Source organism: Artibeus jamaicensis, unplaced genomic scaffold (assembly GCF_021234435.1).
Source record: "Artibeus jamaicensis isolate MK-2021 breed Jamaican fruit bat unplaced genomic scaffold, CSHL_Jam_final scaffold_2375, whole genome shotgun sequence".
Taxonomy (NCBI): domain Eukaryota; kingdom Metazoa; phylum Chordata; class Mammalia; order Chiroptera; family Phyllostomidae; genus Artibeus; species Artibeus jamaicensis.
Genome location: NW_026522032.1, coordinates 1,243,877 through 1,270,861, shown reverse-complemented (window position 1 = coordinate 1,270,861; position 26,985 = coordinate 1,243,877). Strand labels below are relative to the sequence as shown.

The following is a 26,985-nucleotide window of genomic DNA, read 5'->3' as shown; positions in this document are numbered from 1 at the left end:
CTTATGTGGCCCTGGCTGGTGTGGCTCAGTGGATCGAGTGCCAGCCTGTGAACCGAAGGGTTGCCAGTTTGATTACCCATCAGGGCATGTACCTGGGTTGCGGGTCAGGTCTTCAGTAGGAGACGCATGACAGGCAACCACACATTGATGTTTCTCTCCCTCTTCCTCCCTCCCTTCCTATGTCTAAAAATAAATAAATAAAATCTTTTAAAAAGTGAGAACCTGTGTGTATATTAAATGCAATTAAGAAACAAATCACTTTTGACTGATAATAGCAACAACCTAATTGAATGCTGAAAACAGTAACTTCCAATATAGCATTATAATCTTTATATAATATTACAAAGAACTAAGTTGCCTTCTGAAAACAACTCTTTAAAGAATACCTATAAATGTGATACAAATATGAAAAGGAAATTAAGGGAATGATGAACATGAGGTTCAAGATAAACTTAGGTGGTGGAGAGGTAGAAAGGTGAGAGTGAATGTGATTGGATGTAAGCTTTTACATAAAGTCCTAGCTTTTGTGTTGGGTGATTGGTTCCCAGGTGATTATACATTGTTTTTTTTTAATTAACTAAATAAAGTGGGCTACATATTGACCAATGTGAATTAATATATCCTGGAAATACATATCAGATTTCAAACAGTACCAAAAGGCTATGTAAAATATCTCATTAACACAAAGCTATACACATTATATGTTGAAATTATAATATTTTGGGTATATTGAGATAAGTAAAATATAAAATTTAAATTACCTGCACCAGATTCTTTTTATTTATTTATTATGGCTAACAGAAAATTTCCAATTACATATGTGACACCAATTTGGGATTTACAACATACTTCTATTAGTGATAGTTTAAGAATTTCATAACACTAGTCTTTATATTTACAACCAGTGGTTTTTCAGACTGAAAGGTATTGAGTCTGTCTAAGTATAATTTGTTTTCTTTACCACAAGGAATGTAACACCACAGCCTCAGTCCCCAGGTGGAGCCAGTATAAGAATTTAGTAGATGTTCTTGGTGTATGTGGTTTTAAGGTTTTAGAACCTGAGGGTCCAAGTTATCCCTTTTCTCACTTGCTGTGATGCCAGAGAATCAATGAAAGGTTATGGCTTCGTGTCTGCCAAGCACAGGGCTAAAGCAGCAGATTCCTACCTCTGAATTGAAAATCTCTACTGCTTGCTGGACTTGGGGTTCCTTTCTCTGGTCAAATCTTCTACTCCTCCCTAAGAAAACTGCCATTTGTCATATGTTTATAGAAAAAGCTGAAGTAAACTGATACTAATGTTGCAAGAATATCCTAATACCCCTCAAAAGAATAAATAATCATGGACCCAATGGGATATTATAAGACCAGAACTGAGAATCACCGTTTCAATGTTGATCTCCGGTGAATCACCGCTGATTTCCAACAAAGTACCTGGTCATTATTCCTGGTGGGTAGGAAGAAGACTTCTGATGTGAGTGTAACGATCGGGAGAAAACACAATGCATCCATTTTTCTTCAGTCATAGTTTTTTCTCTCTTCTGAGAAACAGTGTAACAGAAGTAGCTGGAAGAGGGGAAAATTCAAAGGTAAGACTTGGATTATGTGCTAGACCCTAAAACTCTTCCTTCCCCAAATTGTCTGAGGCCCTATATAAAAATCATCAATAAATAAATAGCTGCTTAAGGAATTTTTTTAAATTTTATTTATTTATTTTTAGAAAGAGGGGAAGGGAAGTAGAAAGAGAGGGAAAGAAATATGGATGTGTGGTTGCCTCTCACATGCCCCCTACTGGGCACCGGGCCTGCAACCCAGGCATGTGCCCTGACTTGGAATCGAACCGGCCACCCTAAGGTTCACAGCCTGTGCTCTATCCACTGAGCTACACCAGCCAGGGCAGAAATTTTTATTCAAGACATTTTTATTGGCTTTATTGGGATAATATTGGTTAGTATAATTATATAGATTTCAGGTATAGAATAGTATAATGTATCATTCCGTATATTGTATCGTGTTTTCACCACCCAAGACAGGCCTCCTATTGCCATTTATCCCCTTATACCCTTCTCCACCTCCCCCATCCCCCTTTTCTTCTATTAATCACCATGCTATTAATTTTGTCTGAAGGGTTTTTTCAGTTTTGCTTAGCCCTTGACCCAGCCCCCAGCCCCCTCCCCTCTGATAGTTGTCAGTCTGTTCTCTATGGATGTTTCTATTTTGTTCATTGGTTCATATTGTTCATTAGATTTCACATATAAGTGGGATTATATGGCACTTGTCTTTCTCTGACTGGCTTATTTCACTTAGCATAATACTGTCCAGGTCTATCCAGGCTGTCACAAAGGGTAAGATTTTCCTTTTTTAGTGCTGTGTAGTATTCCATTGAGTAAGTGTACCATTGCTTTTTTATCCACTGATGGGCACTTGCACTGTTACCAGATCTTGGCTATTGTAACTAACACTGCAATGAACATAGCGATGCATATATTCTTTCAAATTAGTATTTCACATTTATCTGGGTAAATTCCCAGAAGTAGAATTGCTCAGTCATTAAGTGTAAAGCAGTTCCATTTTTTTCGTGTGCCTGTTTGTCATCTGTATGTTTTCCTTGGAAAGATGTGTGTTTGATCCTCTGCCCTTTTAATTTTCTTTAATCCTCGCCTGCGGACCTTTTCAAAATTGCTTTTAGAAAGAGAGAAAGGGAGAGAGTGAGAAAGCTAAACATAAATGAGAGACATCAGTTAGTTGCCTTCTGGTATGTGCCCTGACCAGGAATCCAACCCGCCAGCTTTTAAATTTTTTTATTTATTTATTTTTAGAGAGAGAGGAAGGGAAGGAGAAAGAGAGGGAAAGAAACATGAATGTGTGGTTGCCTCTTGCATGTCCCCCACTGGGGACCTGGCCCACAACCCAGGCATGTACCCTGACTGGGAATTGAACAGGTGACCCTTTGGTTCAAAGCACACACTCAATCCACTGAGTCACACCAGCCAGGGCTTAACCAATTTTTAAGGACACAATTCAGTGGCACAAAGTACATTCACTGTGTTATGTAACCATCGCCACTCATCATTTCCAGAACTTTTTCATCCTCCCAACCAGAAACTCTGTATCCCTGAACCTATGGCTCTTCATTCTCCACTCCCACTCCATGTCCCTAGTAACCACTCTGATATTTTTCTCTTTCTGTAAGTTTTCCTATTCAAGATACATCATAGCAGAATTCTACAATATTTGTCATCTTATGTCTGGCTTATTTTAATTAGCATAGTGTCTTGTGAGGTTTCTCTATGCTGAAGTACGCATCAGTTCATTTTTTTGTATGAATACTATTTCACTGTATTAAGTAATATTATCATTTAAGTCATTTGATTAGAGAGTACAGATTGTGAGAAAAGATAAGAATGAAAATTATGTATTTTATCCATTCACTGGTAAAACACTTGAGCTGTTTCTACTTTGGGCTATTATGAATAAGGCTGCTATAGACTTCCATGTACACATTTTTAATTAAAATATGTTTTCATGTCTCATGAGTGTATAATTTTGGGATCCAATAGTAACTCATGTTCTATCTTTTAAGAAATGGGCAGGCTGTTTTCCTGTTTAGCTGCTGCACCAGTTTTTGTTCCCACCAGTAGTGTAAGAGGGATCACCAATGCTTGTCTTTTTGGCAATAGCTGTCTAGTGTATGTGAAGTGGTCTCTCACTGTGGTTTTGCTTTATATTTACCTGATGATGCATGATATCAAGCATGTTTTCATATGCGCTTTGGCTATTTATATAATGTTTGAAGAAATGTCTGTTCAGATGCTTTGCCCATTTTTTCAAGTGAGTTATTTGTTTTCATTATTGAATTCTTTGTGTTTCTGGATTCGAGCTTCATAAGACACCTGATTTGCAGATAATTTCTCCCATTCTGTGAGTAGTCTTTTCACTGTCTTCTCAGTATCATTTTCAGCACAGAGGTTTTTAATTTTGATGGAATCCAATTTATCTATTTTTTTCTTTTATCACTTGTGTTCCTAATTTTTTTCTTTTTCTTTTTACTATTTCTGTTATAACTTACAGAAGAAAATCCAGGGTATATTTTCTACTCCCCATGTGATTTGACATTCAGTTATATCTCAAGTGGTTCTAATTTTATTATTGTTTTTGTTTTTGTCACTAATAAATGTTTGTTTTATATTAAAGTTTTCAAAAAACACATTTGTGAAGTTACCTCTCTACTAGGCCTAAAGATAGCCTTTACAAAGAGTTTGCAAATTTGCTTTCTCTTAACTATTAAAGTACATAGATTTAAAAGGTTTTTAGGAAATAAAATGTTAATTCATGCTCAATGTTTGAAGAATTAATACACATTATATCTGTAGGATACTTTAGAAAATTATAGCTTAAAAACATGTAGAGAGAAAAGCTGTATTTCCTTTTCAGAAACCTTTACTCTTCAATGATATTTACTAAGAAATGTATACTGCATATCACACTAGCAATGACCTTCTCAAAATTTATTCATTAGCCTTGCAAATCAATCAGCCCACATATAAGAAAACAGGAAATTGCTTCCCAATACACATTAACTCCTTAAGTTTCCTGATAATATCAAAATAAAATTTAGTCATTCTAATTAAAGATATAAATTATTGATATTAAAAATAAGATAGAACTGAATTATTTTTAACAACACAAACGTTCGAGCATTCCAGAAGCATAAACTGTGTTATTAAAAAAGAGACAATATATTCATCTGACCAATGCCTCACAAAAATTTGGAATATTTACATACCTTGTAATACTGTAGAAGTCTTTGATGGTGACACATGGAGTAAGTTCCCTGAAAATACTTTAACAATTTTGTTCCATCAATCTGTGTAGTCAAGCATTTATCATAAGTAATGCTGGCAGTATCACTTTCTAGCCAAAGCTACATGTATAGTAAAGTATGTGGAGGAAATCTTATGCAGGACTTAGGTGGGTTTACATGATTAAATACTTAGCAATCAGGCTTATCTCTGGCTCATTTTTTATACTAGAAAAAATGTGATAAATTGAAGAATAGAACAATTCTTACTTCTAAGTAAACTCTGGAAATAGTTAATATTATTGAACAAGTTGAGTGCATATGTGATAAAAGGGCTACAAGTTCTGGATAAATTTTACCTGCTACCAAAATAGTGCCCCAAATAGGCTTGTGCAGCATGTGATGCCCATTCACCAGGTGGTGGTAGTGGGGAAAGCAAGGCACTGTGGTCTGGCAATAAATTTTCATCTTCTAAAAGCTGCAGAAATTCAAAAGCATAGAAACAAAAAATGACTTGCTCTACCTTAAAAGAAACTAAAATGAATAAGCTTATTATACAAAGTTCAAAGGAAAGGGCATGCTAAAACACATGAGAAAAGAAGCAAAATTTAAGAAATGTAAGAAAAGGAGAATAAGAAAATGACAGAACAGCAAAATGACATGACTGTATATAAGGATATAAGCAGCAGAATATATTAGAAGAAGCATCGTAAGTGTGAAGAGAGTAATTAAACAGGACTTGCATTATCTCTTTGAAACTGGTATTGTCTTTGATTAAATGTTTTGATTCTAGAAGTGTGAAGGGCTTCATAATTCTTCCAATTTAGAAAAGTATGAGTTCACTATGATTAAAGAATAGATATGATGATGAAATTAGATTTGAAAATGATATAATGGTGCCAATCAACCCCCATAGGTAATGTTTTTGATACAAAGTCACTCACATGACCTAGTCAGGCAATTTGAGATGACACTGCCTTCATGCAGGAAAGACAAACATGGTATAGCATTTATACTCATAAGTTTAGGACTATGCAATATAAATAAAACTCCTTCAAAGTTTATAAGCAGAATTCATGGGAGTTTTGAACACAAATTAAAGAGTCTTTCCAGAAACTAAGAGGCTAAAAATTAGTAGAGTAGATGGACAAACTCATAGAAATAAACTAGGAGAAAAGAAATTGAAATGAATTTTTACTTGGTGTTACATATTAAGAATGTGAGATAATCTAGAAAATATTTTAAGACTTGTATCAAGAGAAATGTCTGAATTACACTAAGGTGCTCCTGAGTAAATATTCTGTTCTCTTCCACCACTCTGAAGAGGTCCTGAATATACACACTGTCAGCTGGCTTCATTTCTTAAAAGATAGAAAAGTCAAAGATCTTACAAATCTTTCTCATTGTTTTTACTTTTGGACAACCAAGTAGATTTATCAAGTAGATTACCTAGACAATTATAATTGTACAAATTTCATTATTGATTACTAAAACCATCAACAAATATATTGACTTATAGTTCATAATGCATAGCTATCAGTAAATGTAAAAATGCAATGTAAAAATGTCTCACAGTCTGGTAATTCAAAAATATCTTGGATTTAAAAATGGTATTTTTCTAATATCTATTCTAATAGCTTCTAATATGTGATATTAACAACATCCTCATTTTCCATTTGGCAACTATCTTCAGGAAATTATTCCAGCCAGAAAAGAAGTGATCCAAGTTATTCTAGTTAATGCCAAATTTATAAATCAGCAGCACATGTAAGTGCCAAGCTTGTGAATAGACTGGCTGTTAGACATTTTCACAAATTAGAAAAGACCTAAGTACTATACTGGTCTCTAACTCTATTTCACAAAAGCTAAAACTTTTTAAAATCTGAGAATATAACCAGTGTTAATAAAAACATGCTGAGTTCAACTGAAATGTACAACCAAATAAAGAAAACTGGTTAATGACTTAATAATTTCTTATCTGTAAAGAAAATAATTGAAAACGGTTACAACCAAACAATTTAGTTATATTTTTATACTATTAAAAACAAGCAAATTTCACAAATGAAACCCACAGGAAAAGAGATGATGTAATTCAAGGCATAAATTTGAATTGTCAGAATATGACAAGTAATAAAGATAGTGTCAATAAAACTTCAAATTTACAGTCATAAAAGAAGTAAACACTTTTCAAGTGTGCAAAACGAATCCAGAACAAAACTGCTATGTGGATACCTGGTTTTCAAATATTTGTTTTGAAAACTCTAGCTGGCAGTAGAAAAACTATAAAGTATATAAAAAAGTAAAAATTTAAAGAATATATAAAACACACTTTATCTCACATTATGCCCTGTGCTATCACTGCTGGATTAGAGGCCTATTTAATTACTATCCTCATGTGATAGCTATAACACAAACAGAGGTAAACAATACAATAACACAAAGACCGATGTATCTTGAACCATAAAAAGACTCTTCAAGTATACTGTGGGTTTGTGCTTCCTGTTATAGGCTAGGCACTCCATGTTTTTGATGAATTTGAAAACAGATAACACAGTTTTTTATTATTTCTGATCTAAATATACATATTTTGCATAACTACCTTTAGTAGTCAACATTTGAAAGTAATTGTTAAAGAAATTAAAAAGTACTTAAATTAATTAAAATAAACCCTATCACCACCACAATTTAAAGAATTATTTTACTGCACAAATCCTGAATGTATGATGTTAGAAAAAATGTTAGTGGATTAGTATAATTTGTCTTGGGATACTTGAAGTGTACATGACTAAAAATATACCTGTGGTCTCTTCTTCACTCTCTATTTTAGTGACCCATACCACACCTCTTTGCGGCCTTTCCCGGTTTTCATGGATTTCATGCTTCGTCATCTTCAAAGCCCTTCATGTGTTAACATCGCATCATCTGAATATGGCCCATTCGCTGCTTCATCTGTTTTCTCATCTCTGTCTTTCAGTGCAGTTCCATAATCTGCACTGGTGTGATTCACTAGAGGCTGCTTTACTTTTCTTTTTTGTTACTGGTGGAGGCTGGTACAGTCTTTGTCCCATGTGCTCATCCCCAGGGATAGCTCTTAGGTGTGGTGCATACTGAGACTCTGTAAGCACTTGGTAGTTACCCCTTGGCTCTTCACTGCTGCACTATCAGCAGCAGTAGCTGTTACGTTTAAACCTTGCCACCCAAAGTTTACCATCATCTCATAGCCTCACTCCTTTGCCTGTACAATATAATCATCAATCTTTCTTTCCTTTGAAGAAAGAAGCAGATGAAGCAGTGTTGTATGTATTAAACTTGCTTCTGTGGTATAGGGAGAGAGCAGCCATATAACAAAATCAATCTTAAGTTCACAGTACAGGGGGAACCAAGCAACTGGTTGATCTGCTACTGTTTCAATCACAGTATAGAGAGCAAAAACAATCCAATACATCATCCATCGAACATATGCCTTCACGTTTTTGGTTTTTACAGTTTTGTATGAATAATCTGCAGGATACAACATTCTGAACAGCAACAAATACCACAGCTCTGGAAATCATCCAAGACATCATCTTCCCAGAGGCTTGGACTCCACCTCCAAGGTGGGTGGATGAGAGTAGGCAGGCCAGGCCAACAATGACAGACTGTTGATTGATTGCTTCACACTCCCCCGACCAGGGGCCAGGCCTGTAGCCCATGCATGTGCCCTGACTGGGAATCGAACATGCAACTTTTGGGTTCACAGGCCAGCGCTCAACCCAATAAACTACACGAGCCAGGGTGCCATCTTATTTATCCTGCAGAACTGGATAGTCTATAAAACTGGGAGACCAGGAGTCAATATTTCCTTTCCCTCACCTTTCTGTAATGACTGTTCTTTCTTGTCTTACAGTCGTTGGGAATGGAATGACTTTATAGTCATAGACGACATCTAACCAACCTATACATGGTCTGTTTATTGACTGATTGATCCCTTCCTGGTGTGGTTCAATGGATTGAGCACTAACCTGCAAATCAAAGGGTCATGGGTTTGATCCCCAGTAGGGGGTGCACAAGAGGCAAGCACACATTGATGTTTGTCTCTCTCCCTCTCTTTCTCCCTCCCTTCCCCTCTCTCTAAAAGTAAATAAATAAAATCTTTTTTGAAAAATTGATTGAGGAGGACTTCCGCCAAGATGGAGGTGTAGGTGGAAGCACTGTGCCTCCTCCCACAACCAAGTCTAAAAAAACAAAGTTTTAGCAACAAAAACACAGCCAAAACCACAGAAAATTTAACTTCGCAGAAGTCTGACAATAGTCTGAACCCTTCAGCCAAACCGGTAAGAGGGGCAGAGCCAGCAGCAGAGCGGGGTCGGGCAGGAAAGATCCACCTGACCGACCCGGGTGCATAACCCAGGCGCACTGGCAGCCATAGGCGGATCCCAGGTGTGGAGAAGCGGGTGGGCCCACTGAGGGCTGATCGCGGTCACACATTTGCAAGCAGATAAACCGGGGAAGGAGGGAGCAGTGAGACAGACCGTGCAGGCACAAGTGGCAGGAAGCGGCAGAGGGGACCACCATTGTCCCTCTCTGACACGCCCCCACATACAGCATCACAAACCAGCAACCTGGGTGGCTCCGCCCCGGTGAACAACTAAGGCTTCACTCCTCATACCTAACAGTCATGAACAGATCAAAACATGGCTCAAGAAGAACTTAGGAAAAAAGAATCATCGAGGAAAATTAAAAGAAAAAAGAAGAAGAACTTAGAGCCCCAGAGCCGATAAATCTAAGCAATGAAGAAATAGCTAAACTTTCAGATGCACAGTTCAAAACACTGGTGATCAGGATGCTCACAGAACTGGTTGATTATAGTCACAAATTAGAGGAACATATGAAGGCTAAGCTAATTGAAATGAATGTAATTGCACAGGAAACCAATAGTAATGGAAAGGAAACTGGGACTCAAATCAAAGGAGTGGACCAGAAAGAGGAAAAAAATGACCAAATATAAAAGAATGTAGAAACCAGAATTCAAAAAAATGAGGAGAGGCTTAGGAACTTCCAGGACATCTTTAAACGTTCCAACATCCGAATTATAGGGGTGCCAGAAGGGGAAGAGGAACAGCCACGAGTGGAAAGCTTATTTGAACAAATAATAAAGGAGAATTTCCCCAATCTGGCAAAGGAAATAGACTTCCAGGAAATCCAGGAAGCTCAGAGAGTCCCAAAGAAGGTGGACCCAAAAAGGAACATACCAAGGCACATCATCATTATATTAGCCAAGATTAAAATGAAGGAGTGAATCCTAGAAGCAGCAAGAGATAAGGGGACAGTCACCTACAAAGGAGTTTCCATCAGACTGTCAGCTGATTTCTCAAAAGAGACCTTACAGGCAAGAAGGGGCTGGAAAGAGGTATTCCAAGTCATGAAATCCAAAGACCTACATCCAAGATTGCTCTACCCAGCAAAGCTTTCATTTAGAATGGAAGGGCAGATAAAGTGCTTCTCAGATAAGATCAAATTCAAGGAGTTCATCATCACCAAGCCCTTATTATATGAAATATTAAAGGGACTTACCTAAGAAAAAGAAGATAAAAAAGATGAACAGTGAAAGGACAGCAAACTCACAGTTATTAACAACCACACCTAAAACAACAGCAAACTAAGAGGACAGCTAGATCAGGAACAGAACCATAGAAATGAAGATCACATGGAGGGTTAGCAACAGGGGACTGGGAGGAGGAGAAGGGAGGAGAAGGTACAGAAAATAAGTAGCATAGATGATAGGTAGAAAATAGACCGGGGGAGGGCAAGAATAGTAGGGGAGATATAGAATCTAAAGGACTTGAAACACATGGTCATAAACTAAAGGGGGGAAAGGTGGGGGAGGGGTGTGCAGGGTGGAGGGGAATGAAGGGGGGAACAGAACAACTGTAATGGCATAATCAATAAAATATATTAAAAAGGGGAAAAATTGATTGAATTTTGCTTACAAAGACCAACTATAGTAAATATTCTGTAACACTTAACTATGATGTGAGCTCTTAGGGTTTAGCAACCTATAGTTTTCAGAATAGCTCAGTTACAGATTCCCTTAGGAAAATAATTTGTCTGACCTGAGTACTATATGAGATTGAATTTGTGCCTGAATAATACTCTTACACATTAAATCAGAAAACTTAGATGACCTTCTGGTTCCTTTCAGCCATGAAATTATATTCATTTTAGGCAGAGTTGAAATTATTTCATAGAATCTATTTTCTGTCTCTAATTTATTTATCCTGGAATGAATAAACCAAGCACTGTGTGACAGAGGCTTCAAACTATTTCTAAAAGAACCTTCATCTATTGCATCCCTACTAAGTTCTAGGCACTGTGCTAGGCACTCTAATCCTCATGTCACCCTGCACATGACATTGAGGTTGTTCTTGTTTTACATACAAGCACAGACATCAGCCTCAGAGATGTTAATTACTTTAAGTAGAGGGTACAGGTGGTGACAAAGATAAGAACAAAAAATAACGTCTTCCTTGTCTCCATTTCCTCCTGGAAATGGAAAAAAAGGAGTTCATTTTCCCTTTTTCATGCATCAAGACCTAACCTTAAAGTAATTATTCCTGTTGACCATCTCTTTCCTGAGTCAGACCAGCTGAGCTTTCTGAGCTACTTAGCAGGACAGTTTTCTAGCATAAGCATTGCACTGGGTTACAGGGTATCAGCTCTTCCTCTCTCTGGGTTGAAAAAGCTGGTTAAAGTTTTGTTTGTTTTTTCATTTGAGTACATTGGGCTTCTATTCTGCCCAGTAGAGATAGGAAGTAATTATAAATATCAGGAGAAGATGATCATATCAATCTTTTTTTTGTTCTGAGTGAATGAAGGCTCTTTGTCCCAGAAGCTGTAACATACATTTGTGTGGAGATTGAATTTAAGACATGGGATAAGCAAGAAACAGCCATTGTTATATGGTCTGATGGGAGGAAATATTAGATGAATACAGACATAATAATCAAGGGTTAATCATGTTCTCCGGAAACTTTTTAATGATTGTTGCCTACCAAATTTGTGTTCTCACTTTATGTACTTATATCATGGAATTCTGATAGCAAACCTGTAAAGTAAGTCTTATTGTCATTTTATAGATGAGCCATCTGTGGCCCAGAATGATTAAGTAATTTGTGGAAGGTCACACAAGTCATTAATAGCAGGTGCAAGAATTGATCCAAGATCTTTTTGACTCCAGAGTTCTTTCAACCACTCTGCTTCCAAGTGACTTAGTTTGGTCGGACAGTTGCTATTTCCTTCGAATATCCAGTGTTCTAATCAGCCTGGTACTAGTAATGCAGCAACATGTGAAGCATATTGGTTCAATAGGAAGGAAAGGGTTTAAGGGCCAGAAAGTAGCACCTAAGACTGGGCTTGTAAAATAAAGATACGGGCCTCTTCTGAAACAATGAGTTTGCAATAGCATACTTTACAATAAACATCCCAACAGGTAAAAGTCACTGGTATTTAGACTCAAGAATGTGAGTATGGGGAAATGCTATTGCTATTGCTCCTGAGACTTTAAAGCAGCTGCTATTGCAACCCCCAGGGGATTCTATTTCTGCCATTCTTACTTTTACTCAATAGTAACTGAATGTCAAATCTTGTTTTATGTATAAGGAGCCAAAGTTTCCCTGCCACTTACTTCTTTTCCCCCGAGAAACTTAAAGCACTAGCCCTGACCAGCATGGCTAGGTTGGGTGTTGTCCGCAGACCAATATGTAGCAGGTTTGATTCCCAGTCCGGATACAGGGCTGAGTTTTGGGCCGTGTCCCTGGTTAGGGACATGCAAGAGAGAACCAATTAGTGTTTCTCTTCTCTTTCTCTCTCCTTTCCCCTCTCTATAAAAGTAAATGAATAAAGTCTTACAAAAGAAGAATTTTACAAACTCACAAAGCAGCATTATATGGAAAGAGAAGTTGGGCCACAGCAAGAGTGATCTGTTTAACATTCCACAGATTTTGAACGACTTTCCCATAAAGCTAGTAAATCTCCATCTCTTTAAGTTTTCATAGATAGTCTTTCACCATTGTTTATTCCTTAAATCATTATTACTCTCAGAAATCCCCTAAGATATCAAAAACCTCAAATTTGAACATGTGTGATCTGCTGAGTTTTTTTTCCTAACCAACTTGGAGGATTTGTGTTTCTGCCAAGGTGGGGAAGGTCCATTCCTTCTCAGTCCTCTTATAACTAAAAACCCTTGGACATAACGAAGAAGATGCTAAAAAGGAGAAAGAACAAGGCAGAGTGCCTTGGAACTGGAACAATGCAACACTGGGCTCTCAGCCTTTCCTTTCTGTCTGCCATAGATCCTAGACAGGGCACAATAGAAACGTGCAATTCATACCTGCCATCAGACACAGACAAAAAAGTGGGGGGGGCCTCAAAGAAAGCCTGATGCCCATAGCTAAAAAAGAGGGTGGGTGATGATTTGCTTTATAACAAAAAAAATCTTTTTGGCAATACCTGCCCTATACCAATGGGAAAGAATTGCACTACCACCCCAGAGCTACACAGCTTCAATGTGGCTTCCTAGGAAGTTAATCTTCCACCCCAGCCCTTCCCACAAACAAAGCAAGAAGCCCGCTTGTATTGCACTGCTGGGGTTGTGTTGGCAGAAGGAAGCAGCCAGTCTCTCTCATCCTGCTATCTGGCAGAAGCAGATGATGCTCCTATTCTCTTCCAGGCCAGCAGCAAGCTAAGTACTGCACTTGCCCAGAATTAAGGAAGATTAATAAATTGGTGTAGGCAGGGCTAGTCGCCACTGGACTTCATCTCTATGTCAGTGGGGCAGGCCCGTGGGGAGACTGAGCTTGTATCCTCCTTCACATCAAAAAGACTGAACAAAGAGATGTACGTCAGGGCTAGCAAGCACCCTGCTATCCCGCTACCCATGTTCTGAGGAAGGCCCAGTGGGAAGCGGAACTTCCACACCCACCTGGCAGCAATAAAACTGAAAGAGGCGGTGGGAAGCAGAGCTAATCAGCACTCCTATCCCTGCCCTGCCCCTGGTATGACTGCAGCCCAGTGGGGAGCTGAACCTCCACCCACAAGTGAGCAGTATTGATACTTAGTAAGGTGATAAAAGGTGGGACTCATTGGTAATTTGCTTTTCCATTCGTTGGGTATCAGCGGGGTGTAGCAGGGAGCTGAGCTAATGCTTCTATTCAAATGTAACAAACCATAGCCCTGTAGGTCAGCACCCCCACTTTCACATGGATGGTGTCAGTAGAGTCACGGAGGGCAAGTAACAGAACTTCCGCTCCACTCATTTTCTTTCTTTGTTTTTTTTTTAAGATTTTATTTATTTACTTTTTAGACAGAGAGGAAGGGAGGAAGAGAAACATCGATGTGTGAGAGATAGACTGATCAGTTGCCTCTTGCAGATTTCCCACTGGGGACCAGGCCCAAAACCCAGGGACGTGCCCTGACAGGGAATCGAATCAGTGACCCTTTGGTTCACAAGCCAGTGTTCAATCCACTGAGCCACACTAGCCAGGGCTCCACTCCACACATTTTCAACGAATACCCCACTTTTGGCCAGGGATGTCAGTGGGATGCAGCACAAACATTACACATGCACCCAGCCCTTATATTATACTTCGACACAGGGGTTGTCTGCTTGAAAAAGAAGATGGAATAGGATTCCGAGTCTCATGATATAGTACCCAACAACCTCCAATCAAAAATCACTCATGAATGAGAACAGACACCAACACTGAGACAAATTCGATTTTATCTGACACGGAGTATAAAGCATCCATAATAGAAAAAATCCAGCAAGTAATTACAGATTCTCTCAAAACAAATAAAGACACACAAAATTTCAGTAAAGAAACAGGTTATTTAAAAAAGCAAGTAGAAATTGTAGAACTGAGAAATACAATAACTGAAATAGACTCGGTGGGTGGGCCCAGTAGTGAAGTGGAGATAACAGAAGATGGAATCAGGTAACCTGAGGTCAGAGCATTAAAATTTAGTCAGTCTGAACAGCAGAGAGAAAATGGATGGGGGAAGAAATAAACAGAGCCTCAGGGAATCTGTGGGATAATAACAAGATCCCGCACCCATATTATCAGTGTCCAAAAGGAGAGAGAGAAGTATTGAAAAGGGTCTTGAAAAAGTAATGGCTGCCTTAAAAGGAGGAAATTCTATCACATGTACAAAGTGAATTGACCTTGAGGTCATTACATTAAGTGAAATCAACCAATCACAAGGCAAATACTGTGTGGTTCCACTTAAATGAGGTACCTAGAGGACTCAAAGTCACAGGGAAAGTTAGAATGGTGGTGGACAAGACCTAGGGGTAGAGAGGAAGTGGGGGTGTTGTTTCATGGGGTGAGAGTTTCAGCTATGTAAGATGAAAAGTTTTAGAGATTTAGTACACAACAGCATGGAGGTACTTAAGATTCTTCAATTGTACACTTTAAAATGGGTAAGATGGATCTGAACAGTGTGGCTCAGTTTATTGGGCATAATTCTGCAAAGCATAAGATTGCAGGTTTGATTCCAGGTCAGAGCTAGGTTGTGGGTTTGATCCCCAGTCTGAGTGCATACAAGAGGCAACCGATTGACTTTTCTCTCTCACATCTATCTTTCTGCTTTTCTGCCTTCCTTCCCCTATAAATAAATACATAAATACACAGATACATAAATAAAATTGTTATGATAAATTTTGTCATATGTACCTTATGGCAATTTTTTATTATTGGGTTGGCCAAAAAGTTTGTTTGGTTTTTTCCATATGATAGCTCTAGTAGTGCTTAGTTGTCTTTAACGTCATTCAAAACAATTTCGTTAGATCGTATTGTGACAGCTGCCATATAAGTGTGTGTTTTAAAAAATCTGTCGAAATTGATGCAATTTTATGTAGCCATTTTAATATTGAAGATGGAAGGAAATATGCAACATTTTCCGCATACTGTGCTCTATTATTTCAAGAAAGGTAAAAACTCGACTGAAATGGGGGGAAAAAAAACAAGATTCCTGCAATGTGTGGAGAAGATGCTGTGACTGACTGGATGAGTGAAAAGTGGTTTGTGAAGTTTCATGCTGGAAACTTCCCGCTGGGCAATGCTCCACAAACCGTTAGATCAGTCGAACTTGATAGTGATCAAATCAAGACATTAATTGAGAACAATCAACATTTTACCATGAGAGAACTAGCCGACGTACTCAAAATATCCAAATCAATAAAGTTATTGGTGAAAATGGAAAATGTATCTTTTGTTTTATGGAAAAAGTAAATGGACTTTTTGTCCAACTCAATAAAAAAGAAATAAATAATGGCTAAAACTTCAAATTTGGCAAAGTATATAAAGCTACACATTAAAGAACCTGAGTGAAACCCAAATATAGTAAACCCATGATGTAACACATCATAATTAAACTTCTGAAAACTAAAGATGATGAAAAATGTCTTATGAGGAGCCAGGAAAAAAATGATGTATCACTTTCAGAAGAAAACCAATTCAACTGTCAACAGATTTCTTATTTGAAACCTTAGAGCAGGGGTGTCAAACTCATTTTCACCAGGGGCCACATCAGCTTTGCAGTTGCCTTCAAAAGATCAAAATAATTTTAGGGTTGTATAAATGTAACTATTCCTTAACAGTTAAGGAGTTGAGATTACATTCAGCCCTTCAAAGGCAACCATGAGGCTGATGTGGCCCCTGGTGAAAATGAGTTTGACACCCCTGGCTTAGAGGCAAGGGGAAAATGGTACATTTTTCAAATGCTGAAAGACAACTGTCCATCCTTGGAATTAAGGGAAAATAAAGGAGTTTTCAGATGAGGAAGAGTAATTGTTGCTAGCAAACCTCCCCTGAAAGATTGACTAAAAGAAGTTCTATTAACAGAAACGATGGTTAGAAGAAGGCTCGGAACTTCAGAAAGGATCACCACAATGGTAAACATAGGAGTAAATTCAATAGACTGTTAGTTCTTGTGAGTTTTTTAGATCATTTGTCATGTTTCAAGCAAAATTACAACACCATCTGATGTAGTGCACAATGTATATAGAGGAAATATTTTAAACAATTTAGATTATGTACATTAAAAATTGGGGAAGATACCAAATGGCCATAGCCATTAGAGGAATGAAACTCAAAACCTCAGTGAGATAGAACTTCACACCCTCTAGGGTGACTATAATAAAAAATGCAGATAATATAACAGTTGACAAGGACATGGAGAAATCAGAACTATCATATACTGCAGGTTGGAATGTAAAATGATGTGTCCCTACTAGAGGAAAAAAGCCTACTTGTAACTTAGGTTTTTTTCATCTGAGATTTCTTGATATCCCTTTAATTCCTGGACAATATTTTCACTTGGTAGAAATAAGATTCAGTATTTGACAGTTCTTTTCTTTCAGGACTTGAAAAATGTTGTACCACTTTCTTCTGACCCCCAGTTTCTTACTGGAAATCCATTGCCATTTGACTTGCTTTTCTCCAATAGGTATAGTTTCAGTATTTCTCTGGCTGCAAATGGTTTTTTTCTTTGTCTTTAGTTTTCAGAAGTTTAATTTGATGTGACTGCTATTTAGCCCATCAACCGAGCTTTTTATTCTGTGTTTCTTTTCACTTCTAATATTTCCATTTGCCTCTTCTTTATATCTTTTATTTATTTGCTGAGACTTCTTATTTTTATAAGGCTTTCCTTCTTTCTCCAAGTGTGTTCATAATTATTCATTGAAGGATTCTTACAGTGACAACTTTTGAAAATCTTTATCACCTCGCTAGTGGCCTCTATTAATTTTTTTCACTCAGTTTGAGATATTCTTGGTTCTTAGTATAAGTGTTTTGTTTAGTTTTTTAATGGGAACATTGGTTTTTACATTTCAAGGCCCTATGTGCTATTTAAACCTTCTATTGTACTTTCACTAGCTGCTCTCAGGGGAAGCAGGAGTTGCCACCTCATTACTGCCAGGTAGAGATGGAACTTCAGGTCCCATGCTTCCTTCTCCTTTGACCCCTGAGTTAGAAGGGGCTTCTCAGTACTGATGGGTATCAGTGGGAGTTCCAACTCACCACATGGTGGGTCTCTTCTGAACATGTGGGTGGGGGAGGGAAAATGTAGCTACTTGCTGGCTCAGATGAAGTCTCAGCTCCTTCTTTGGCCTTCTCCAATACCATACCAGTAGCAGATTGGGGTACCTCATTGTAACTTCATGAGGTTGGAATTCTAGGGTTCCTACTTGGCTTTTGTAGGAATGGGTGGGGGCAGGGTCACCCGTGTTTCTCTGTAGTATTTGTCTGAGTAGAGAAGTTATTGTCTAAAAGTTTTCTCTAATGCCAGATTGTTTCTTTCCTAGTCACTGTTATCAGAGAGGAAGATTTTCTTAGGGCTTTTTCTTTCTCTACTCCTCTTGGTATTTCTCAGTGGCTAGATTCCTCAGTTCCAAGTCTGGGGTATATAAGGCAAAAAGAAAACCTAGGAAACTTTCCACTCTCTCATTCCTCAGGTCCCAAGGGCTCCACCTTTTCAGAGTTTTCTTATTTTTTAAAATTATATAGCATCCAGGGTTTTTTGTTGCTGTACCTAGTGGGAAGAATAAGAAAGGTATGTCTACTCCAGAAAGTTTATTATCCATTTAATAGCTGCATGATCTATAATGAGTCCTCATATCATTCCTTATATTGGAAAGTTGTGCCTATTCTACTTTTTACTTTATCAATCTTAGTGCTATAAATTTCCCTCTAAGCATTACTTTACCTGCATCCCTTAAATTTTATGTTCTGTCTTTATTTTCATTCAGTGTTCTGTACTTTTTGTTTCCTTTGAATCTTTTCTTTGATTCATGGGTTGTTTAAGGTGTGTTTTTTTGTTTTTGAGTGTTTGTAGAATTTCTTATTTTCTTTGTATTACTAACCTCTAGTCTCATTCCCTTTTGCTCAGAGAACATGTTTTGTATTCTTTCAATGATTTTACCTTATTGAAGTTTGTTTTTTTGAACCAGGCTATGATCTTTCTTTGTGAATGTTCCATGGGCACTTGAAAAAAATGTGTGTATTCTGCAATTCTTGGGGGTTGTGAGATTGTATAAAAATAAAAATTATACCTTCTTTGAGATTGTACTGTTCAGTTCTTCTATACCTCTCTAAGATTTTGTCTAGTAGTTCTATCAGTTGCCATGAGTGGGGTGTTAAAGCCCCTAATTATAGTTTTGAATTTGTGTATCTATCTTTTCAATTCTATTTTCATTTTTTGTGTTTCGAAGCCCTGCTGTTTCATACATACACATTTAAGATTGCTATGTCTTCTCAGTCTACCCATACTTTTGTTATTTTGTGATATTCCTCACTGTCTCTCGTAACATTTTGCTCTAAAGTCTACTTTATCTCATAATAATGTAGTCAGTCCTCCTTTTAACCCACTCTGTCAGTCTTCATCTTTTAATTGAGATGTTCAGATGATTTAGTTACTGTAACTACTGATACATTAAGGTTTAAATATGCCATTTATTTTCATTTCCTCTGTTTCTTTTTTCTTGCCTTTTGTGGGTTTCCTGCACATATTTAGGATCTCATCATGTTTTATTTATATAGTTTTTAGTATATCACTTAGTATAAATTTCTTAGTGATTGCTCTAGATATGTGTGTTTGTATGTATGTATAACTTACCACATTTTACAAATATCACCAATTTCATATTTTGAATGACACATTGAAACCTTTCTACATTTAGGACCATATAAAGCCTTCCCACACTTGAAATATAATTGTCTCAATCAATTCCTCCACATAAACTGAGCACATAATTTTTACTCAACCATCAAATATGATTTAAGAAATTTATGAGAATCAGGATAATTCATTATATTTGTCTTTATTTTTATCCATTCAATGTCTTTTTCCCTGAATTCTGAGCCTTCTGTTATTCTTTTCCTTTTTTTGTTTGGAGAGCTTCCCTTAGTCACTTTTTTAAGTATATATTTTCTAGCAAGAGATTCTTCTAGTTTGCCTTTAAGAATTTCTTTATTTTCTCTTCATTCCTGAATAACAGTTTTGCTGCATATAGAATTTGTGGTTGACTATTCTTTCAGTATATGAATAATATTGTACCACTTCCTTCTCTCATCCAAGTACTAACCAGGCCCAACCCTGCTTAGCTTTCAAGATCAGAGAATATCAGGTGTGTTCAGGGTGGTATAACCATAGACTGTACCACTTCCTTCTGACCTCCACGATTTCAGATGAGAAATCCACTGACCTTCAAATTAGTGATCCTTTAAATGTGAGGTGATTGTTTGTTTTTTGTCCTTTATTCTATTAATATGATGTATTATGTTGATTCATTTTGTATACTAGACACACTTACATTCTTGTAATAAAACCCATTTAGTCATGGTGGGAAAAATGGTAATATATCATTTTCTTCTAGTTGCTTCCAAGCTAATTTCTTTGTCTTTAATTTTCAGAAGTTTCATTATGATGTTTATTGGTGTGGGTGTTCTTGGGTTTATCTTATTTGGTGTTAATTCAGATCATTGAATCAGTAGGTTTATGTGTTTCACCAAAATATGAGAAGTGTCAGCCATTATTGCTTTGAATACATTTTCAGTTCCACTTTTTCTCCTCTTATTCAGGGCCTCCCATGATATTTATGTTACTTATTTTGTTATTGTTTCACAGGTCCCTAAGGCTCTCTTTACTCTTATCAGTGCACTGTTTTCTCTGTTGTTCAGATGAAATAAAGGCCATTGATTTCTTAAGTTCATAGTTTCTATCTTCTGTCATTTCCATTCTCCTATTGAGACTACAATTGACTCTTTGCTTTAGTTATTTCAATTTGTACTCTGGAATTTCCACTTTATTCTTTTTTTAGAGAGAGGGGGGGAAGGGAAGGAGAAAGAATGGGAGAGAAACATCAATGTGTGGTCGCCTCTCATGTGTCCTCCATTGGGGACCTGGCCTGCAACCTAGGCATGTGCCCTGACTGGGAATTGAACCGGTGGCCCTTTGTTTCATAGGCCCGTGCTCAATTCACTGAGCTACACCAGCCAGGGCTCCACTTTATTCTTTTTATAACATATTTCTTTTCTGATGTCTTCTAATTTTTTTTGCACATTTCAAGGGGATTTGTAATTAACTGTTGAATCAGTTCGTGGCGGCTGCTTTAAAACTTGTGTCAGATTGTTCCCACAGTCTGATTCACATCAGTATTGTATCAGTTGCTTTACTTTTCTCACTCACATTGTGATTTCCCTGGTTCTTGGTATGATGGGTTTTTTATTGCATCCTTCGATGTTGTATTAGCAGACTCTTGATCCTATTTTAATCTTCTATTTTAGCATGCAGCAGGCCTCGTTAAGTATTGTGTGTCACTTCTGCCCTACTTTTGTGACCTATAATTCCAATGACATCTTAGTTTTCTGATCCCTTACATGGCTACTCTGATCTGCTTCATGCTCTAGGTCTACTTGGGCCCCTGCTTGGTCTCTGCTGGTGCCACCTGTGGAAGCAGAATATCCTTGCATGGGTCACCCAGTATTATTAGAGAGAAGACTGGGAATGCCAGAACTGTGGGACCAAGAACATTTTCTTTGTCTGTTCTCTGCCCACCCAAGCTGGTGGGCTCTCCACTCCATCACTGTGGAAACTTACAGAGGAAGAAATCACTTCACTGGGCTACCTTTTGCTGCTAGGTACACTGCCAGGAAACACATGTTCTATATAGGGTTTTGCCACTGGATGGAGGTTCAGGCATCCCCAAACCAGGTTCATTCTTCTGCCCCTCATTGGAGTGCTGGGAGACATTTGTATAGAAATAGATTTCATATATTAAAAGGTATCTAATGTAATGCTGATGTGATGTCAGTCCTAGTGTAATTCTATCGTATTGCCACCACTGGATGTTGGTTTCTTATGAAACTATCATTTTCCCTCTTTTGCATCCAATGTCCATTGCTTTGACATTGACTGTTATGAACAAAGTTGTAATAAGTGGCAAAGAGGAAAGATTTGGCATCAGAAAATGTGAGTTTGAGTCTTGGCTCTGTTTTGGCTGTGTGATCCTTGACAAGCGACGGTTTCTTTCTTGAGCTCTAGTTTATTCCTTATAAAATGGAGATACATGGCAGTAAGAATTAAATTTTGTGCATAATCACAGGCCCAGTTAGTGTGGCTCAGAGGATAGAGTTCCAGCCTGTGAACCAAAGAGTCACCAGTTTGATTCCCAGTCAGGGCACATGCCTGGGTTGTGGGCCAGGTCCCCAGTATAGGTTGTATGAGAGGCAACCACACATTGATGTTTTTATCTCCCTCTCTTTCTCCCTCCCTTCCCCCTCTCTAAAAATAAATAAATAAAATCTTTTTAAAATAAATAAATAAATGCAGATTCACTTTGTAAAATGATATACAAAGGGAAGTGGCATTTTTCCCTACTCGTTGGTTATTGTCTAGTCATTTCTGTTTTTGTCATAGCTGTACTGCCAGCGCATTACCAGGTGACCCTAATGCACCAACCCTAATGCCTTTGCTCTTCCATTTTAATCCTCAAACTGGTAACTAGACTGAGTATATAAGAATCACCTAGAGCTTGCTTCTTTAAAAATATTTTTATTTATTTTTAGAGAGAGGGGAAGGGAGGGAGAAAGAGAGGGGAAGAAACATCCATGTGTGGTTGCCTTTTGCACACCCCCTACTGGGGACCTGGCCTGCAACCCAGGCATGTGCCCTGACTGGGAATCGAACCGGCAAGCCTTTGGTTTGCAGGCCAGCACTCAATCCACTGAGCCACACCAGCCAGGGTTAGAGCTTGCTTTTGAAATAGAAATCCTCTGGCTCTGGCTCTACCCCAGATTTTATTTAGTAGATCTGAGATGAGGCCCAGAAATCTGTATTTTTAAAGTTCTCTGCAGGCAATTTCTTTAAACACAGCCAGATGTGGGACCCACTTTGGTTGAAACAGCACCAATACATTGCACATGGGAGGCAGTCAGAAAACGGTTGTTAAGTTAAAGAAATTGTGGAAAAGAGCAACCCATATGACTAAAAGGCTAGAAAACTAGATCTTGAAAGACGGCAGAAAAGCACTAGAGTGTATAAGATCAAAGAAAGCAGGGCATTTTGACTTTTTTCTATTGTATAGTGGGTTATGTCAAAGACTCAGGTTGTTTTCCATTTGTGCAATGCAATAAACAATAGGCAATGAGCTTTATTGTAGCAATATCAATTTTCATTATATGCCAATAAGACTCTCTTGGCCCTGGGTAGGATTCAGGGATAAAGCAGGTTACAGCAAGAGGTTGCATACCAGCCTTCCATAATGTTCCAAACTCCTACCCCTCCTAGGTCAAAGGGGCCCCAGCCACATGATCTCTTAACATTCCCTTCCACTTATGTGATCCCAGCTGCATCATGACTGCTTAGAAACAAAGCCTGGTAAACTAAACCAGCAATTATTGTCCTTTAACATGCTCGTGATTTGAAGGGTTTTCTTTGAAAAGTCTTAGTCAATAGGAACATCAGACTATGAATGACACCAAAATATTTAGCTGTCTATTGAAACTTCTTTGGAGCATCAAATAAAATGGGAACAGATGCAAGTAGGCCAGAGCTTGGTTAGTAGGTAACAGATTTATTAGACTTGCTCGTTTGAAAAAAATAAGATTATAAACAACATATGTCAAAAATCCTATAACACTGCTGTGTAAATCATCTTCCTGGAAAGCCAAAATCCCTGCCATCGGTATTAATCTGCTTTTCAGAATGGAAAGATGACATTGTGTACATTTGCAGCACTGCCTGAAACAATGCTCCTTTCAAACAGAGCTTACTCTGTGTGGGTGTGGGTTCAGTAGCAACATTAAAGTTCTAAACACCTGGTCTCATCCCGGAATGTAAGCCATCCAATCTCTTGAGAGAAGACAGCTTCTCTATTTACAAATACAGGTGGTGTTGCTATGAGTTACAGTTTTCTGGAAGTTCGCATACATAGTGTATGATTTCAAAGCAAAAGGAGGTCATAGCAAGTGAATCACCAGGCCTTCAGGCTCTCCTTCAGGCTGGAGACTAGGGGAGCGTCTCAACTGGCTCTTTTTGCTTTTGCTGTCACATATGCAGATCTTCTGTTGAATCTCTCCGGTCCACTGTTCCCTTTAATGAAGTCATGTTCTGTGCTCAGTGCAGTAATATCCTCAGAAGCAGATGTCTCCCATAAAGCATGACCTCATTCCTTGGACTGGGAAGAGCCAGCACTAGACTGTTGGGGTAATGTGTGTGAAGGGGGGCTTTGTTTAAAAATAGTTTCCTCAAATAATGTGCTCCACTTTTTTATATACATTTCGATGAAAAGGAAAATGTAGTTAGTTGTTGTGTTTTGTTAACCTCCGTCCTCAATTCCAGGAGGGGAAATCACTAGGCCAGAAACAATGGAGTCCTCACAGAGAAGAGACATTTCCATGCAGTTCTTTGTTAAAGGCAGTGTGACAGGTTTTGGTATAGAAGAGTGAAACTTGGGATTTTCCAGACACTCAGTCTAGGCTCCACTGAATCACAGCCTAGACAGAGTTCATAACATCCCTATAGCTTAGAGGAAATAAAAATCAAGTACCCAAGGAAAGTTACTAACGCAGATGCTCTCAGTGAAGGAGACAAGTGGGAACCTTGCTAGGGAAGAAAAGGGTAAAGGAAAAGAGCGGACCAATTAGAAAGATACAGTTTGAAGCCAATCCAAAGCTGCTCAGGTGGATGGACTTTTCAGGCTAGTTGTGTTATAGATATAGGCCACTTTCCTGAGCACTGACTTCTCAAGCAATTAGGAATACCTGAAACTCGTGACTATCTGACAAGCTGTCACCATGCTTTTCAGTCACAGCCCAGTGTCTAGTGTGCTTCTCACTTCAGTTTGTACCTATGCAGATGGCGAGCCCTTTCAGTGGGGAAAGAGCTCTAAAGAGCTAATTTCCCAAAGGCAAAAGGCAGAGACCTTTCCACAAACAGCTTCACAAGAAAATGTAAGGTCCTCACCATCTGGGCTCAGTACATTCAATTTGTAAATCTAATTACTACATTCCTGTAAGAGGTATGTTTTGTTACAGTTGTGCATTAAAAAATAAAGACGTGCCAATAATTATGTAAATATTAATGGATGGTGATAAATACTGAAATTATATTTCCTTCTCCACCTCCCACATTAGTCACTGTGGCTGACAACTAGTCCTCCTCCACAGAGCAATTTAAGCTTCATCCCTACCAAAGCACAAATGTTTCCAGAGCAAACCTGCCAGACTTCATGTCTCATGCTCCTTGTATCCATTCATCCTCTTCCCTCCATCCACAACTTTTCCTTCATTCTTCCCACAGCTGATTCCTCCAGAGACAATGACACTGATACCTGAGGTGAAAGTTCACAGAAAACCAGTAAGAGATCAATGATTTTTTTTTCAGTTAGTATAACTGGGTAAACTCTGAAAAAACAATTACATGCCCTCGCTGCTGTGGTTCAGTGGACTGAGTGCTGGCCTGCGAACCAAAAGGATTTCCAGTCAGGGCACATGCCTGGGTTGCAGGTCAGGCCCCCAGTAGGGGGTACACAAGAGGCAACCACACATTGATGTTTCTCTCTCTCTCTTTCTCCCTCCCTCTCCTCTCTAAAAATAAATCATTAAAATCTTTTTTAAAAACCAACAACAACTGAGATCATATATCAGTTGTCCAATTTATGTAAAGGAAGTAATATAAACTAGGAATAGCAGTAATTTTTTTAAACAAAGGCTATTGTATTTTTTCTACCAGGGAAAAAACCACCCAATGGCATGCTAGTAAGTAAAGGAGTTAGGCCCAAATCTAGACATTACAGAACAACTACTTCTCATGTTCTATAAACTTTTGCACAACATAGAAAGAGAAAGATGGCTCTGACCAGACAAGTCAGTTGGTTAGAGCCAACTGGCTCTATTGGCGTATTGTCCTAATACGCCAAGGTTGTGGGTTCAATCCTCATTCTGGGCACATGCAAGAGTCACCCAGTGAGTGTATAAATAAGTCAAACAACAAGTCAATGTCTCTCTGTCTCTGTCTCCCCCACCCCCTTCTTCTCTCTCTCTAAAATCAATAAATAATTTTCTTAAAAAGAAAGAGAAATAATGCTTCCTAGTTTATTTTATGAAATTGGTATAACTTTGCCAATAAACCATTCTAAAAATAGCACCAAAAATGAAACTAAAGATGCCTCACATAAAAATTCTAAATAAACTACCAGCAAATCAAACCCTGCATCAAGTAGGTATTGTTCTAGAAAAGCAAAGGTAATTCAATGATAGGAAATCTCTTAGGTTCACATTACATTATCAGCTCAAAGAGTATAAATCATATGATCAAGTCAGATGCCACAAAGACATTTGATTAAAATGTAAATTACTTTTCTGATCATTCTTAGAAACTGAGAATGAAAGGATATTATTTAATATGATAATGAATTTCTTGGCCTAATAGCATAGTACTTAGAGGTAAATATATTAGAGGCATTCCTGCTAAAATCAGTAATAAGACAAAGATGCTCATTATAACTTCTAATGTTCAGCATTAGTTTTGAGGTTCTAGCCAATGCAAGAAGGCAAGAAACTAAAATAAGAAGCATAACTATTCCATAACTATTATGCAAACTGTCATTGTTTACAGATATGATTCTAATGCTAGGGAAAAAATAAGATAATTGAGTAGATATGATAAATAAGAAAGATCATCAAGAACATTGTCTGTTATGTGTAGTACAAATACAGTAGCAAGCTTCTTGTGTTCTAACAACATTTAAGAGTTGAATGTAACTGAAAGCATTAGTTGAAAAGGAAAAACTTTCTGCAGGAAAATGAATCCCCCAAGGCCATTTTAGTATCTTGCTATGCCTTGAGATTATAACTCTGAACATCATTTCACATTAACTCAAAAGGCTTGGTTATTTGAGCTTTCTGTTTGCTTGGGCTTTGGATGAATGAAATTTATATAGTTGTGAAATTTTGCAAAGAATTGAACTTGCATTTATTGAGTGCCTAGAGACTATCTTATACATGCTTTTTATGATATCTTTTATAATCCTTACAACTTTGTATCCCCTTTTTTACAAATGAAGTTCCACTCAGAGAGATGAAGCAATTTCCTCCATCAAGTGGCAGGGCTAGAACTTGAATGCAGTTTTGTGGCTTATGATTATGTACTCA

At 37.9% G+C, this 26,985-nt stretch overlaps 1 protein-coding gene and 1 pseudogene across 4 annotated transcripts in view; one reads left to right on the top strand and one right to left on the bottom strand.

Moving 5' to 3' along the window:
• The window catches only part of EDA (ectodysplasin A), a 371,738-nt gene that overhangs the window by 308,917 nt on the left and 35,836 nt on the right, over positions 1-26,985 (top strand). The gene's annotated exons all lie outside the window — the stretch shown is intronic.
• On the bottom strand, positions 7,584-8,364 carry LOC119040220 (receptor expression-enhancing protein 3-like; annotated as a pseudogene).